Raw genomic sequence first — 14,917 nt, forward strand, 5'->3', positions numbered from 1 at the left:
CAAGTGCTTGAAATATCTTATCATTTCCAAGAGGAAATGTAGACAGTTGACCAGAAAGTTCTGGCACTGAGCCTTGGGTGCCAAATAAGCTGCAATTACAGAATCACTGTCCCATCTGTGGCTGATTCCGGATGACCCCTGGGCTTCCGTCCGGCCCAGCCCTGGGCCTCGGATTTCAACGCGCCTCGCCCGTCAGTTCTTTCCAATCCTGGGCTCATCTTTCCCTTCTTTCTTGCCAATCCCACTTCCCCAGCCTGTCCTGCAGGTCCAAAAGCTGAGCCCACAGTGGGGGAGGGAGAGCCCGGGGTCGTGGTTGGGAGCCCGAGTGCAGATGCCACAAGTTCAGACTAATGTCACTGTCCCCACGCCTGCTCGTCACCCAGTTCTGCCGACAGGACCCCTCAGACATCTCAGGCCTGTCCCTCCCCCGTAGGTGTACAGAGCTTGGACGACCGGACACCGCACTGTGCCGTGCTCACCTTCCTTCCCCTCCCATCGCCCCCCGCCCTGCATCCCCAGCACCCTGTGCTCCAGGCTCTCCCAGCTGCCTGCAGTTCCCCAAGCAGTGAGGTTATTCATCTCCAGGACTTCGCTTAGGCTGGTCTCTGCCTGGACTGGCCTCTCCTCCCCAACGTGACAAACTCCTCTTTCAAGGCTCAGCTCAGTAGCCACCCCTAGGAAAGCCTTCATATCTCTGCAAGCGGCCATTCCCTCCTCGAGCCTCTGCTGCCCTCTGAACAGAGATCAAGATTCCTATAAATAGTGCTGCTCTTACTTATCTCTGTGCGCGTTTCCCTATTTGATTAGGCTGTAAGTCACTGGAGGGCAGAAGAATGTCTAATTCACATCTGTATGCCCCATGCTTTTCAGCCGGGGCAGACAGTCAAGAAAAAATAACTGAGCGCGTGAATGGACCAGCTTCTCACCTGCATCCCGGGTACTTTTTTTTTCTTCTTATGCTCTTTGTCAAAACAAAAAGTGATGACTAGCTTTCCAGAATGTGTCAAGCGCTGAGTCCAAACAGCTGAAAACTCACTTCCTGTCAGATAATAAATATTACCTTCTTAAGGATATAGGACTCTCAGTCCAGATATGGAGAGAAATTGTTGCTGTCTGTTGTTGGGCTCATTTTCCCCCCAGGTCTGCCCGCCTGAACCATCACTAACCTCCCTTAACTTGGGCTGGACATAATCTAACAGGACACAGGCCAAGTTTATACTAGTACTTCTCTCAAGTGACCCTGCAAAGAACCATTAATCAAATATATTCCACACCTTGGAAATGTAGACACACAAGATGTAAAGTATGAAGGCGAAGTATGCATCATTCTGTTCCCTGAGTTTCTTCTAAAGGAGGCTTGACAGTATGTGCTGAATAACTAGTATAGAAAAAAGGTCTTGAGACTTCCCTGGCGGTCCAGTGGTTAGGACTCTGGTGCTTTCACTACCGGGGCCCAGGTTTGATCCCGGGTCGGGGAACTAAGATCCCACAAGCTGCATGGCACGGCCAAAAAAAAAAAAAGAAGATCTTAATAAGTCTTTGATATGTTTATCTTTTGTGTAAATAAAATGATTTACAGAAAGTGATAATTTGTGCTCATTTCTATATTTACCCAAGAACAGGTAAAGGAAGGGAGTAATTAAAAAAAATGATCACATGTATATGGATAAAGTAGTTGAAGATAATACATTTTACTCAAAATGACAGGATTTTAAAATAATTGATATCTTCTTCAAAACATCAAAGTTTTTCCATTTCAAGTCTTCATACTGTTTTAAAACATATATTACGTTATTCCCCGCCGTAGTGAATTGACGATTTCAGATTTAACATTTTCTTAAGGATTCAGAAGTAACAATACAATCTGTTTTCACAATATGCTATGGACATAGATGGTTCTATACACTAGGCTACATGAAGACATACCTAAGATTTGCTTTGTTGAACAAAATTCTTTTTTTTTTTTTTTTTTTTGCGGTACACGGGCCTCTCACTGTTGTGGCCTCTCCCGCCGCGGAGCACAGACTCCGGATGCGCAGGCTCAGTGGCCATGGCTCACGGGCCCAGCCGCTCTGCGGCATGTGGGATCCTCCCGGACCGGGGCACGAACCCGTGTCCCCTGCATCGGCAGGCGGACTCCCAACCACTGCGCCACCAGGGAAGCCCTGTTGAACAAAATTCTTGCTATCGGTGTGGCTTTTAGCAATTTACCTCTTTTCATAAAAGCAAAGCATAAAACATGTAGTAGCACAGGGCTTTGGCTGTGTTCTCTTAAGCTTTTCTGCAAACATAAACAACAAGTCAGAGGCCTGGACAACATCCTCCTAAGACATTTCTCATCTATTCTCAGTAACATTATTATCTCTGTCCATCAGGGGTTTTCACACTGTAGAAGCTTCCGAACATTCTCTCATTTCAGCATCAAAAACACTTTAAACTTCTAGTTAGTTTTAAGCAATCTGTAAGCATACTTTGGCTATCCACTTCATATCCGTACTACGTGTTAGAGAATAACAAGTTTAAGGTGTTTTTTCTTCCATAAGACACAGTCTACTGAGAAATCAAAGACAAATATGAAACCATTATAATACAGCATTGTAATTATACATTGATCGAATAGAGTGCAATTTCTCACTAATTGTCACAATGAAATGTGGAACTGTCCACTCTTTGTGAATTTGTAGGATGTCAGTGATGAAAATGACTAAAGCTAAGTTGTGATTTGAGAGCCATAGGCAAACTTTGGCCTCTGAGAGTACTTAGTTCTGGGTTCCCCACTGAGGGTGCCAGATAATCAAGGTGAAGCTCCTTCATAGGATGAACTGCAGATACATTTCATGGACACTGACATCAAAAACATGGTGAGTCATTTGGTGCAGTTCAAATCCAAGTCTTTTCTCAGAATAAACAGACACTGGCATTCCCTGGAGAACTTCTTTGGCCGTTGAAAAAGTACATTTCTTTCCTTGTTCAACCTGAGCTTAAGAAGTATGTCTCTAAGCCCAGAACGCTCTTGGAATGAGTTCAGAATGTACCCAACAGCCTGCTCTGATGACCTGTGAGTGCAGGATGCTCTGACCAATGGCCTGACCTAGCTTCCTGCAACACACGTGCTGTCCAAGGGAAGACACCTTCCCTCATTCATCTCTGGGTCTCTCCTAAAAGCCAGCTCAGGGCCCGATTATGTTCCATACACAGGCTTAGTCAATATTTTGAGCGTATAAAACCTCCATTAACATGACGTCACCTCTTCCTTTCCTCACAGTATCAGTGTTTCTCAACGTGCAGTCCTGTGGGCATTCCCACCAGAATCGCCTGACGCTTCCCACAGCTCAGATCCCCAGGTCCCACTTCAGACCCACTAGCCCAGAATTGGCCAAGGGTGAGGGCCAGGAATCTGCCATTTTAATGAACAGCCTGGGTGATCTGAGGCAAACTTATATTTATTAAAAAACTGTTTGGAATTTTATGTATTTATTTTTTAATATTTATTTATTTATTTGGTTGCACAGAGTAATAGTTGCAGCCGGCGGGCTCCTTAGCTGTGGCATGTGAACTCTTAGGTGCAGCATGTGGGATCTAGTTCCCTGACCAGGGATCCAACCTGGACCTCCTGCATTGGGAGCGCAGAATCTTCACCACTGCGCCACCAGGGAAGTCTCCAGAAATTTATCAAAAGAAAGAAAAAGGAAAAACCTTAACCATGATGAAACTTGGTCCTTGTATCTCACAGCATAATTCACCTCTAGACTGATCTCTGACACGCATTTACTGCAGTAACTGGAACCTTCTGTGTAACCCCCCTCGTGGTGCGCGGGGGCAGAGTGCTGTCCGATGGAGAAAACAACACCCGTAGCCGCGTGGGGAGACTTGCTATTAGCTGGCTCCTCGGACAGGGAAGTGAAAACTCCCTGCTTTAAAAAATTCTCCACAAGGCCTGTAACTCTGATGATTTTTGAGGCTTTTGCCCTGATGGAAGAGCAGGATAGAAAGGTCAATTCAGTCACCTGACGTTTGTAAGCATCCATCACATGGAGCAGGCCTGGCAGCTGTCAGAAGAGACACAGACAAGAGGGAGGCAGGGTGTCTGCCCCTCGATGGTCCCAGGAGCATGGGGAGGGCCACGGGCAGAGGCAGAGCAGCCTTGCCAAGAACAGTGCCACTAATTCACACAAACCACCTCGAGGAGATGGCGTTTCTGCCAGACCCTGAAGGATGCGTTGTCCAGAGGCAGAGGCTGAAAAGCAGAGGGAAGAGCGTAAACAAAGTGCAGAAGGGAGGCTTGTTCAGGAATGACCCTCAGAGCCCAAGGCTGGGGCTGGGAGGGATGTGGCTGCAGAGGCCGGCTGGGGCCAGCCTGAGAAAGGTCTAAATGTTTCCACAAATAGATTCCGGTGCTCACTTTCTATATTTGACTTCGCCTGACCTGTCAAACTAAAGCAACTTCTGAATACAATTTGACTTTTTTAAAACAATTGATGGGGGGGCTTCCCTGGTGGCACAGTGGTTAAGAATCCGCCTGCCAATGCAGGGGATACAGGTTCGATCCCTGGTCCGGGAGGATCCCACATGCCGTGGAGCGACTAAACCCGTGTACCACTACTACCGAGCCTGTGCTCTAGAGCCCGTGAGCCACAACTACTGAAGCCCGCGTGCCTAGAGCCCGTGCTCTGCAACAAGAGAAGCCACCACAATGAGAAGCCTACGCACCGCAACGAAGAGTAGCCCCCGCTCACCGCAACTAGAGAAAGCCTGCGCGCAGAAACAAAGACCCAATGCAGCCAAAAATAAATAAATTTTTATTTTTTATTTATTTATTTATTTATTTTTGCGGTACACGGGCCTCTCACCGTTGTGGCCTCTCCCGTTGCGGAGCACAGGCTCCAGACGCGCAGGCTCAGCGGCCATGGCTCACGGGCCCAGCCGCTCCGCGTCACGTGGGATCTTCCCGGACCGGGGCACGAACCCGTGTCCCCTGCATCGGCAGGCGGACTCTCGACCACTGCGCCACCAGAAAAGCCCATAGATTTATTTTTTAAAAAATAAAATTAAATGAAATTAAAAAAAAAAAGGTTTTTAAAAAAAACCCACACTTGGGCTTCCCTGGTGGTACAGTGGTTGAGAATCTGCCTGCCAATGCAGGGGACACGGGTTCGAGCCCTGGTCTAGGAAGATCCCACATGCCGCGGAGCAACTAGGCCCGTGAGCCACAACTACTGAGCCTGCGCGTCTGGAGCCTGTGCTCCGCAACAAGAGAGACCACAACAGTGAGAGGCCCGCGCACCGCGATGAAGAGTGGCCCCCGCTTGCCGCAACTAGAGAAAGCCCACGTCCAAAAACGAAGACCCAACACAGCCAAAAATAAATAAATAAAATTAAAAAAAAAAAAAAAACAAAAAAAAAACCCACACTTGATGGAAACGCCAAGTATATTTACGAATGTACATTGTCATTTCAGAAGCAAGCATAATATATTCAAAAGTGTAACTAATAGTATGAGAGCTGAAGTTTTATCTCACAGAAACATTTTTCAAAGAGAGAACCCCGGTACCATATTCAAATCGGTATTTTCATAACAGAGCATCAACAAGAGCTCACAATTGGGTTTGATGAGGTGGAGCCCAGAAGGTTCTATGTTTCTCAAAACTTTACTAGTAAGAGTCTGCATCTAATTCGTTTCCTACTTGATTCTTCATAAAAGTAGGATTGAAAGCCTTCAAAACGAGGAGTTAACGTTTTCTCATAGCAATAGGATATATTAACCTAAAATTTTTTGGACTATCTTTTTAAAGAACTTGTTTTAGAAGATTAAGATATATTTTGGATTAAAGTAGTTTGTCTCATAATGAGCTCTCATGGTACAAATGACAAAAGATCTTCCTTGAAACACAAAGCATCTTAAAATGCATGACCTTGAGCAGCACCCTTCTCCTCGGTCTCCTACCAGAGGATTTCAAAGGGTTCTGTCATCAAGACACAGCCCCACTCTTTCCTGCTCTCCTGAGAAAGGGCTACCCGAGAAAACTCTCAGAAAAAAGTCAAAATGGAAACCAGCCCATTTTAAATACCTGGGTTTTTAGTAAGGGCCTCATTTATTCATAAGGCTCATATAGACTCTTCAAATTATTTTAAGCTTTCCAGAAAGTTACCCGCCAGAAGAGCCAACTGCAGCGTGGGGAAGCTGGTAAAGTGCACACGTAACTGCATGAGCAATAGAACCACTTTAAGCAAACGATCTAGGCATATCTTTTTCTGCATTTTGAAGAAGGAAATATATAGTTTTCCAGGAAAAACCATCCAATAGCTGACTAATACACCCCTTGCTAGTTTGCCATAATTCCAGAAATCATTTTCATCTAAATTCAGATTACTCATGGTATCTGTGATGACATGGTTTTCAAAAACAAGCATTTCCACAATGAAAATTTAGCGCAGATTTTAACTGAGGCCAACATTCTTAAATCTTTGCAACTCAAATTAAATTAGGGTCAGCATTAGCCAGAGGGTCCAGCAGTCTGACGGGTTCACCTTTAGTTCCCAAGGAAGAACACACCCTAGGCAATATTTTAAGAGTCCCTCCCCACGCAGAAGTGCAGGCTGTGTGAATGTGCACTGGGCCATTGTGTGTATTTGCAAGGAGGGGAAGCGAAGAGAGTAGAAAGAGACGGTCCTTAGACTCCAAATGCATGAGGACAGGGTGACCCCAGCACAAGGACGGCCCCTCAGTAGGCTGCACGGCCAGCACAGAGACCTGTTGAGGGTGGAGCTGGAATACTGCAGGCTACTAAAGGAAGATTTTGAGCATTATTAGGGCACTAGAGTGAAAAAGGACCCCTTGCCACTTATTTCAGTAATAATAATCCCTATCATTATCATTTATCGAGCACTTAAATGCCTGGCACAGTATCCATCTCTCTCAAGTGTCACAACTGTTATTAGCATCTTCATTTCATGAATGAAGAAAACAGACTCAGCACTCGCCTCGGCAGCACAGATACTAAAATTGGAACGATACAGAGAAGATTAGCATTGCCCCTGCGCGAGGATGACACACATATTTGTGAGGCATTCCATATTTTTATAGCTGATTCACTTTGTTACAAAGCAGAAAGCAATTATACTCCAATAAAGTTAAAAAAACAAAAAAGAAATGATGGTCCCATCAGCCAAACACCTTTGAAAAAAAAAAAAGTAAACAGCCTCAGAGAAGTGACCCAACTTGCTTAAAATCATGGGGTGTGGGCTTCCCTGGTGGCGCAGTGGTTGAGAGTCCGCCTGACGATGCAGGGGAGACGGGTTCATGCCCCGGTCCGGGAAGATCCCACATGCTGCGGAGCGGCTGGGCCCGTGAGCCATGGCCGCTGAACCTGCGCGTCCGGAGCCTGTGCTCCGCAACGGGAGAGGCCACAACAGTGAGAGGCCCGCATACCGCAAAAAAAAAAAAAAAAAAAATCATGGGGTGATAATAAGTTGCAGGGAGAGGATTTGTCTGCAGGAGGACCTTTACTTTATTTTAAGCAAAGAAGACACCTGGGAAATCTTTGTATAGATGGAATTAACTCAAAAGTTTTTTTTTTGTATTTTGGCTGCATTGGGTCTTCATTGCTGTGCGGGCTTTCTCTAGTTGCGGTGAGCAGGGGCAACTCTTTGTTGCGGTGCGCGGGCTTCTCATTGCGGTGGCTTCTGTTTGTTGTGGAGCATGGGCTCTAGGCGCGCGGGCTTCAGTAGTTGTGGCACGTGGGCTCAGTAGTTGTGGCATGCAGGCTCAGTAGTTGTGGTGCGCAGGCTTAGCGGCCATGGCGCATGGGCTTAGTTGCTCCGCGGCACGTGGGATCTTCCCAGACCAGGACTCAAACGTGTGTCCCCTGCATTGGCAGGTGGATTCTTAACCACTGCGCTACCAGGGAAGCCCTTTTTTGTGTATTTTTATTCTTTATGTCTCTGATGATATTTTTCTCTCTATTGTCTTACTGAGGGATGATGACCATTGTAACTCTGTTACTTGGCTCTCCCAAACTGTCGCTTGTGCAGCTAACTGGAAGTATGATATAGAGATAGGCTACACGAATGTTACCAATAATGATACAATACGAAAATGAAAAACAATGTCCTTGCACTGACACAAAGGGATTACAGTTTTCTTGGGATGTAATAGTGACAGTTTACCACGAGCCCTAAAGACAGTCTACCTATGGCTCCACTGAGGCTGATCACATCTCTAATGCAGCCCCCCTGCTTCTCTCTTCCTATGTGTGAGCCAGGCTCTGGGTACCAGTCCAGGACCAGGACCAGTTGTCCTATCAGCCTATTAGTTAGACACTGTGTCTTAGTGTCCACGTCCCAATACCCTCAGGGGTTTACATCCTCTAACAGAGCCTGAAAGGACAGGGCGAACACTGGTGGAGTAGAATCCTGAGGCTAACCGTCCATGCATGGCTGCTCTTCAACTCAGGGGGTCCTCAACAATTTGTCTGCCGCTTTGGCTGGTGTAGAAAATAGTAAACCAAACAGTTAAAATTCCTTTGCCCAGATAGTTATGGAAATCAGCAAAGCCTTGGATTTTTCGGTTGCTAACCAAGGGAAGTCTGTGCCATTGCTGACACTTCATTTTGTACCTGGATCAACGCCACAGATGAGGTACAACAATTTCTATCCACGCAAAAAGAAAAGTGGATTATCAAGGAAGACGATCAAGGAAGACTCAGGCAGTTGTTGGGACGTGTTTTCATGGTCGGACCTGGAAAAATCCAGATGGTGCCTTGAGAGTGTCCTCCACCTCCTCCATGTAGTAATCTGTTACGCTTGTATGTTGCACAGCTTGATTTGTTTATCCAGAGTCTTAAATCTACAGAGCCACTGTCCTAACAAATGTTCCAACAAATGACTTAGAGACAAAAACACAATGGACTTATGCTGACGGACATGCAAACTGAAAATCAGACCCACAGATAAAATCTTGTCTTCAAGGAGAAACAAGCACAGTGGAGGACATCTGGATCACACTCACGGTCTCTCCTTTTGCTTTGGCTGATAGAAGACCAAAGGGGAGAGTGAGAAAATATAAAAGGTCTGCACCCCTAAGAAAAAACTATTTTTACTACAGGTATTGTAACAAGCCAACATCAGAACTGGTTTTCAACCTGATTAATCAGTCGGTGACAACCTGCTTCAGTGAACTTGACTCTGGAGCAGCCGGTTAGCTGGAGCCTTGCCCCTAAAGACAGCCAGTCAGAAGCTGACTCATCTCTGACCCCTCTGCCGAGGCTGACTTGACACTCCTGCCTCTGCAACGAACACAAACCACACGTCTAAGGTTGACAACACCCCACTCCCACCTTTGTGACAACACTAATCCAAAACAAACTCCTGCCCACAATCTTATGATTATCCATCTGCTTTGCCCAATGAGAAGGTCTCTGACCAGCTAACCCTCCTGCACGTAGGTGAGCAATAACGTCAGCACTTTTGATTTCAGATGCTGAGCAGTGGTCTTATCCTTTAACAGCAGCCAGTAGTCAGCATTTAATTGAGAAACAGACCAAATTCATATTCACTGGTGAAGTGAGATATTAGAGCATTAAAGTAACTCCATGTAATCTTTCTCTGCCACATTTGGACTCATCCTGTTCCTGGTGCCAAGTGTATCATTCTCCTTTTTCTTCATTTGACTAATTCCTACCTGTGGTGTGAGTTAGTTAGCGTCTGCATAGGTGTTACCATGTGTCCACATAGGTGTGCACTTAGCCCTATGTATGCACGGTTATCTGTCTGTACCTTGTCCTAGGCCATCACTCCTTCTGGGCTCAGTGTGTGTCTCCCATCCCTGGGTCCTCAACACTCAGCCCAGGGTCTGACAAATCTTATGCCCCAACAGGTATTCGTTGAATCAAACTGCAGTATGATAAGAAAACGCAGTATCTCTCTGATGGAAATTATTAGTCTCTCTGACACACATGTTACTCAATTGAATTGTACCTGTTATTTTAAAAGACTTACTTTCCCCTGAATTTTTTCTCCCTTCAATTCTGAGAAGACCTCTCCTCATTTTCACTCAGCTCCTAAATAACTGTTTTCACTCAGGAGTCTCTCGATGCTTCTTCTCCCCTCGAGCCCAGGGCTCTTGCTACCTCCTTCTTCCTACTTCTTTCAATGTATAATTTTGAACTTCTACACTATATTTTCTCTCCTCAATATGTGTGTTTCCCCCACCCCTTTACATTTTTCTTACCTTAACAGCATGCTTTGTAATTTTAATTTTTAAAATTTTTTTCATTGTGGTAAAAAACCTTAACATGAGATTTACTGTCTTAACAAAATTTTAAGTGCACGATACAGTATTGTTCCTTGTTTTTTGCTGTGGTGTGAGGTAATGGGCTGAACACATTTGATGGAAGGTTCATCTTTCCCCACTGAAATTGCCCTGACACCTTTGTCAAAAATCAACTGAGTAAAAATGTAAAAATTTATTACTGAACTCTTATTTCTGTTCCATTGATATATATGTCTGCCGTTGGTTTTATACCACTATAGCTCGATTACTGTAACTCTAGGTTTTAAAAATGGGTTAAATAAGTCCTCAAACTTTCTTCTTTTTCACAATTGTTTTGGCTATTCTAGGTTCCTTGCATTTACACATAATTTTAGGACCAGCTTGTCAACTTTAAAAAACAATGAATCTATAGATCAATTTGGGGAATATTGCTATCTTAAGAATATTGAGTCTTCAAATCCATACACAAGGAATATGTCTCTATATATTTAGCTCTTTTTAATTTATTTTTATTTTTTTCAAACAAATGCAGAAGGAACCACTTTTTTAAATTAATTAATTTGTTTATTTATTTGGCTGCATCGCCTCTTAGTTGTGGCACAGGGGATCTTTGTTGCAGCATGCGGGCTTCTCTAGTTGAGGTGCGTGGGCACCAGAGCACACAGGCTCAGTAGTTGCGGCGTGTGCAGGCTTAGTTGCCCCGCGGCGTGTGGGATCTTAGTTCCCCAAACAGGCATAGAAACCACATCCCTTGCATTGGATTCTTAACCATTGGATTTTTAACTACTGGACCACCAGGGAAGTCCCCTATGTAGCTCTTTTTTAACTCTCTTGGGAGTGTTTTATAGTTTTCTGTGTATGATTCTCACACTTTTTGGGTTGAATTTATTCATACATATCTTACTCATTTCGATGTTATTGGGAAGTATTGTTTTTCCAGTTTCATTTTTGGAATGTTCATTGCTAGCACATATAAATACAAATAAATTTAAAATTTTTATTTATTTATTTGGTTGCACCAGGTCTTATTTGTGGCTCGTGGGCTCCTTAGTTGCAGCTTGCCTCCTCCTTAGTTGTGGCATGTGGGCTCCTTAGTTGCTGCACGTGGGCTCCTCAGTTGTGGCATGCATGTGGGATCTACTTCCCTGGCCAGGGATCACACCCGGGACCCCTGCATTGGGAGCATGGAATCTTAAGCACTGTGCCACCAGGGAAATCCCACAATTAATTTTGTATGCTGATTTTGTATCCTGTGACTTTGGCTAAAATTAATGATTAGTTCTAGTATTCTTTCTTTTTTGCTTTCTTTCTTTGACTTCCTTCCTTTCTCTCCCTCTCCCGCTCTCTGTCTTTCTTTTCTTGTAGCTTTCTTAGAATTTTCTACATGTAGGATTATATGATTTGTGAATAAAGACTATTAAACTCTTCCTTTCCAATCTGTATGGCTTAATTCTTTTTATTGCCTTATTGCACTGGCTAAAACCTCTGTTTCAATGTTAATAGGAGCAGCAAGAACAGGCACCTGTCAGTTGTTCCTGATCTTAGAAATAAGAGCTGTCTTTCACCACTACGTACCATAGCTGTAGTCTTTTCATAGATACCTTTTAATAAGTTGAGGAAATTCCCTTCTAGTCCTAATTTGTTGAGAATTTTTATTATGATAGGGGGTTGGATTTTGTTAAATGCTTTTTCTTTTTTAAAAGTATTTATTTTATATTGGAGTACAGTTGATTAACAATGTTGTGTTAGTTTCAGGTGTACAGCAGAGTGCTTCAGTTACACATATACGGTATCTGTTCTTTTTCAAATTCTTTTTCCATTTAGGTTGTTACATAATGTTGAGCAGAGTTCCCTGTGCTATATAGTAGGTCCTTCTTGGTTATCCATTTTAAATATAGCAGGGTGTACATGTCAATCCCAAACTCCCTAACTATCCCTCCCCCTACCCCTTCCCCCCTGGTAACCATGAGTTCGTTCTCTAAGTCTGTGATGTTTCTGTTTTGTAAATAATTTCAAGTCAAATGCTTTTTCTACATCTATTAGATGATCATTTGGTTTTTGTTCTATATTAATATGGTTTACTATATTAATTGAGTTTTTAAAATTAAAGCCACCTTGCATTCCTGCACTCCTGGGATAAATTCCACTTGGTCATGATATTATATATAATAATATTTTATGTTGCTGGATTCAGTTCTTTCATTTTTTTATTAAGAATTTTTGATGACATATAATCATTTTTTATGTTGTTAGACTCAGTTGCTAATTGTTTCTTTTTTTAAAATTAACTAATTATTTTTGGCTGTGTTGGGTCTTCGTTGCTGTGCACGGGCTTTCTCTAGTTGTGCCGAGAGGGGGCTACTCATTGCGGTGGCTTCTCTTGTTGCGGAGCACAGGCTCTAGGCACGCAGGCTTCAGTAGTTGTGGCACATGGGCTTCGTTGCTCCGCAGGATGTGGGATCTTCCCGGACCAGGGATTGAACCCATGTGCCCTGCATTGGCAGGCGGATTCTTAACCACTGTGCCACCAAGGAAGCCCTCTACTGCCTTCTTGCCTCCACTATTTCTGATAAGTCACTGGCTGAGCGTATTGTTGTTCCCCTCTATGTAACGTCATTCTTGCTGCTTTTAAGAATTTTCTGGGGACTTCCCTGGTGGCACAGTGGTTAAGAATCAGCCTGCCAATGCAGGGGACATGGGTTTGATCCCTGGTCCAAGAAGGTTCCACATGCCGTGGAGCAACTGAGCCTGTGCACCACAACTACTGAGCCTGCGCTCTAGAGCCTGCGAGCCACAACTACTGAAGCCCGTGCGCCTAGAGTCCATGCTCCACAACAAGAGAAACCACCACAATGAGAAGCCTGTACAACGCAACAAAGAGTAGCCCCCGAGGCTTCCCTAGTGGTGCAGTGGTTGAGAGTCCGCCTGCCGATGCAGGGGAGATGGGTTCGTCCCCCGGTCCAGGAAGATCCCGCATGCCGCGGAGCGGCTGGGCCCGTGAGCCATGGCTGCTGAGCCTGTGCGTCCAGAGCCTGTGCTCCGCAACAGGAGAGGCCACAACAGTGAGAGGCCCGCGTACCGCAAAAAAGAGTAGCCCCCGTTCGCCACAACTAGAGAAGGCCTGTGCGCAGCAACAAAGACCCAATGCAGACAAACATAAATTCATTAATTAATATAAAAAAAAGGATTTTCTGTCTTTCAGTATTTTGTCTATGATGTGTTATGGTGAGGATCTCTGTGACGTTACCTTACTTGGGATTTGATGAGCTTCTTGGAACTGTAGATTAATGTTTTTCCATCAAGTTTGAGAAGTTTTTGACAAATATTCATTTGAAAAGAGATTTCCTGCCCCTTTCCCTCTCTCCTTTCAGGATCCCCATTATACCTATATTGGTAGCTTTCATGTTATTCCATATGTCTCTGAGGCTCTGCTAATTTTTCTTCAATTTTTTTCCCCTCTCTTCTTCAGATTATATAATTTCTATTGATCTATTTCAAGTTCACAGATTCTTTCTTCAGACTTCTCAAATCTGCTCTTATTCTAGGATTTCCCTAGAAGATCTCTGTTACATTTCCGGCTAGTTTTCTTATCTGCTGCTGTCCCAACCAGGACTAAAAGCTCAAGCTTAGGAGAGCTGCAGGCTTTTTCCATTTGCCACTCTGAGTGTGGGTTTTCCACCCTCTGCTCCCAAACGTATCAGACCCCTTTGGCAAACAAAGCTGCTAGGATTCACAGCTAGTCCCACTCCAGTAGAACTACCACGCTGAATGCTCTGGGCTGCAAGTCGGGGCAGTTTCAGGCCAGGATGTCACAGGCTGCCTGAAGACTGACTTCAAGTTCAGCAGTTTCGAGAAATTAAGCTCTTCTCAAATTGTTGTTTATCTTTGGTTGGTTTCCAGAGATCTGAAATTGTTGTTTTTGACAAATTTATCTGTCTTTATAGTTGCTTTTTGGGGAGGGGATGTCTCCCTTCTCACTTCTCCATTGCTAGAAGTCTCCTGCTTTCACTTAGATTCTGGCCCACTGAGTGTTTACTGCCATAACAGTTCTTAGTTCAGGGGATTTTAAACACGTTTCACCTAACATTTTTTGGTATTTTCAGTGGGAGGATCAGTCTAGATATCTAGTCGGCCATACAGAGAGAGTTAATACTTTCAGTTTTTTATGACCATTAAATGAAACTTTTTATGTAAAGAATTAAGCAAAGTGTCTGTAACATGAAGGGCTCAAAGAACTTTAGTTATAATATCTGAATACTTGTATTGTAGGGATTTTACATACATTATTTTATTTAATCATATCTTTAAGAGGCAGGCATTCAAATTTTGATATTACCCCCCCCCCAAAAAAAAAAAAAAAGATTTACTAGACTAGGGCCATACCAGGTAGTAAATGATGGAGTCAGGGTCTGGTGCCTTACCCCCTCGGTCCTGCTCCCTCCATGGTGAAGAAGATTTCCGTGGTTGCTCTTTTGGGGTGGCCTGTAGACTATCTAGGAGACCATAAGGAATTAAATCCAGGACAGGTATTAGGGAGAGGGCTCATTGCTGTACTAGTTGGCAGTGACTCCAATCACAGTGGGACACATAGAGATTCCCAAAAGCAGACAGGGCTTTTGCTAAGACAGTTAACACATGAGTGCATGG

At 44.2% G+C, this 14,917-nt stretch overlaps 1 non-coding gene across 1 annotated transcript; it reads left to right on the forward strand.

The window, feature by feature from the left end:
* The first annotated feature begins 6,973 nt into the window (after positions 1 to 6,973).
* On the forward strand, positions 6,974 to 7,080 carry LOC117314050 (U6 spliceosomal RNA). Its single transcript, XR_004528733.1, has one exon. It is a non-coding gene; the product is annotated as a U6 spliceosomal RNA (small nuclear RNA).
* Positions 7,081 to 14,917: the final 7,837 nt, after the last annotated feature.

The sequence above is a fragment of the Tursiops truncatus genome, chromosome 10 (assembly GCF_011762595.2).
Source record: "Tursiops truncatus isolate mTurTru1 chromosome 10, mTurTru1.mat.Y, whole genome shotgun sequence".
NCBI lineage: Eukaryota > Metazoa > Chordata > Mammalia > Artiodactyla > Delphinidae > Tursiops > Tursiops truncatus.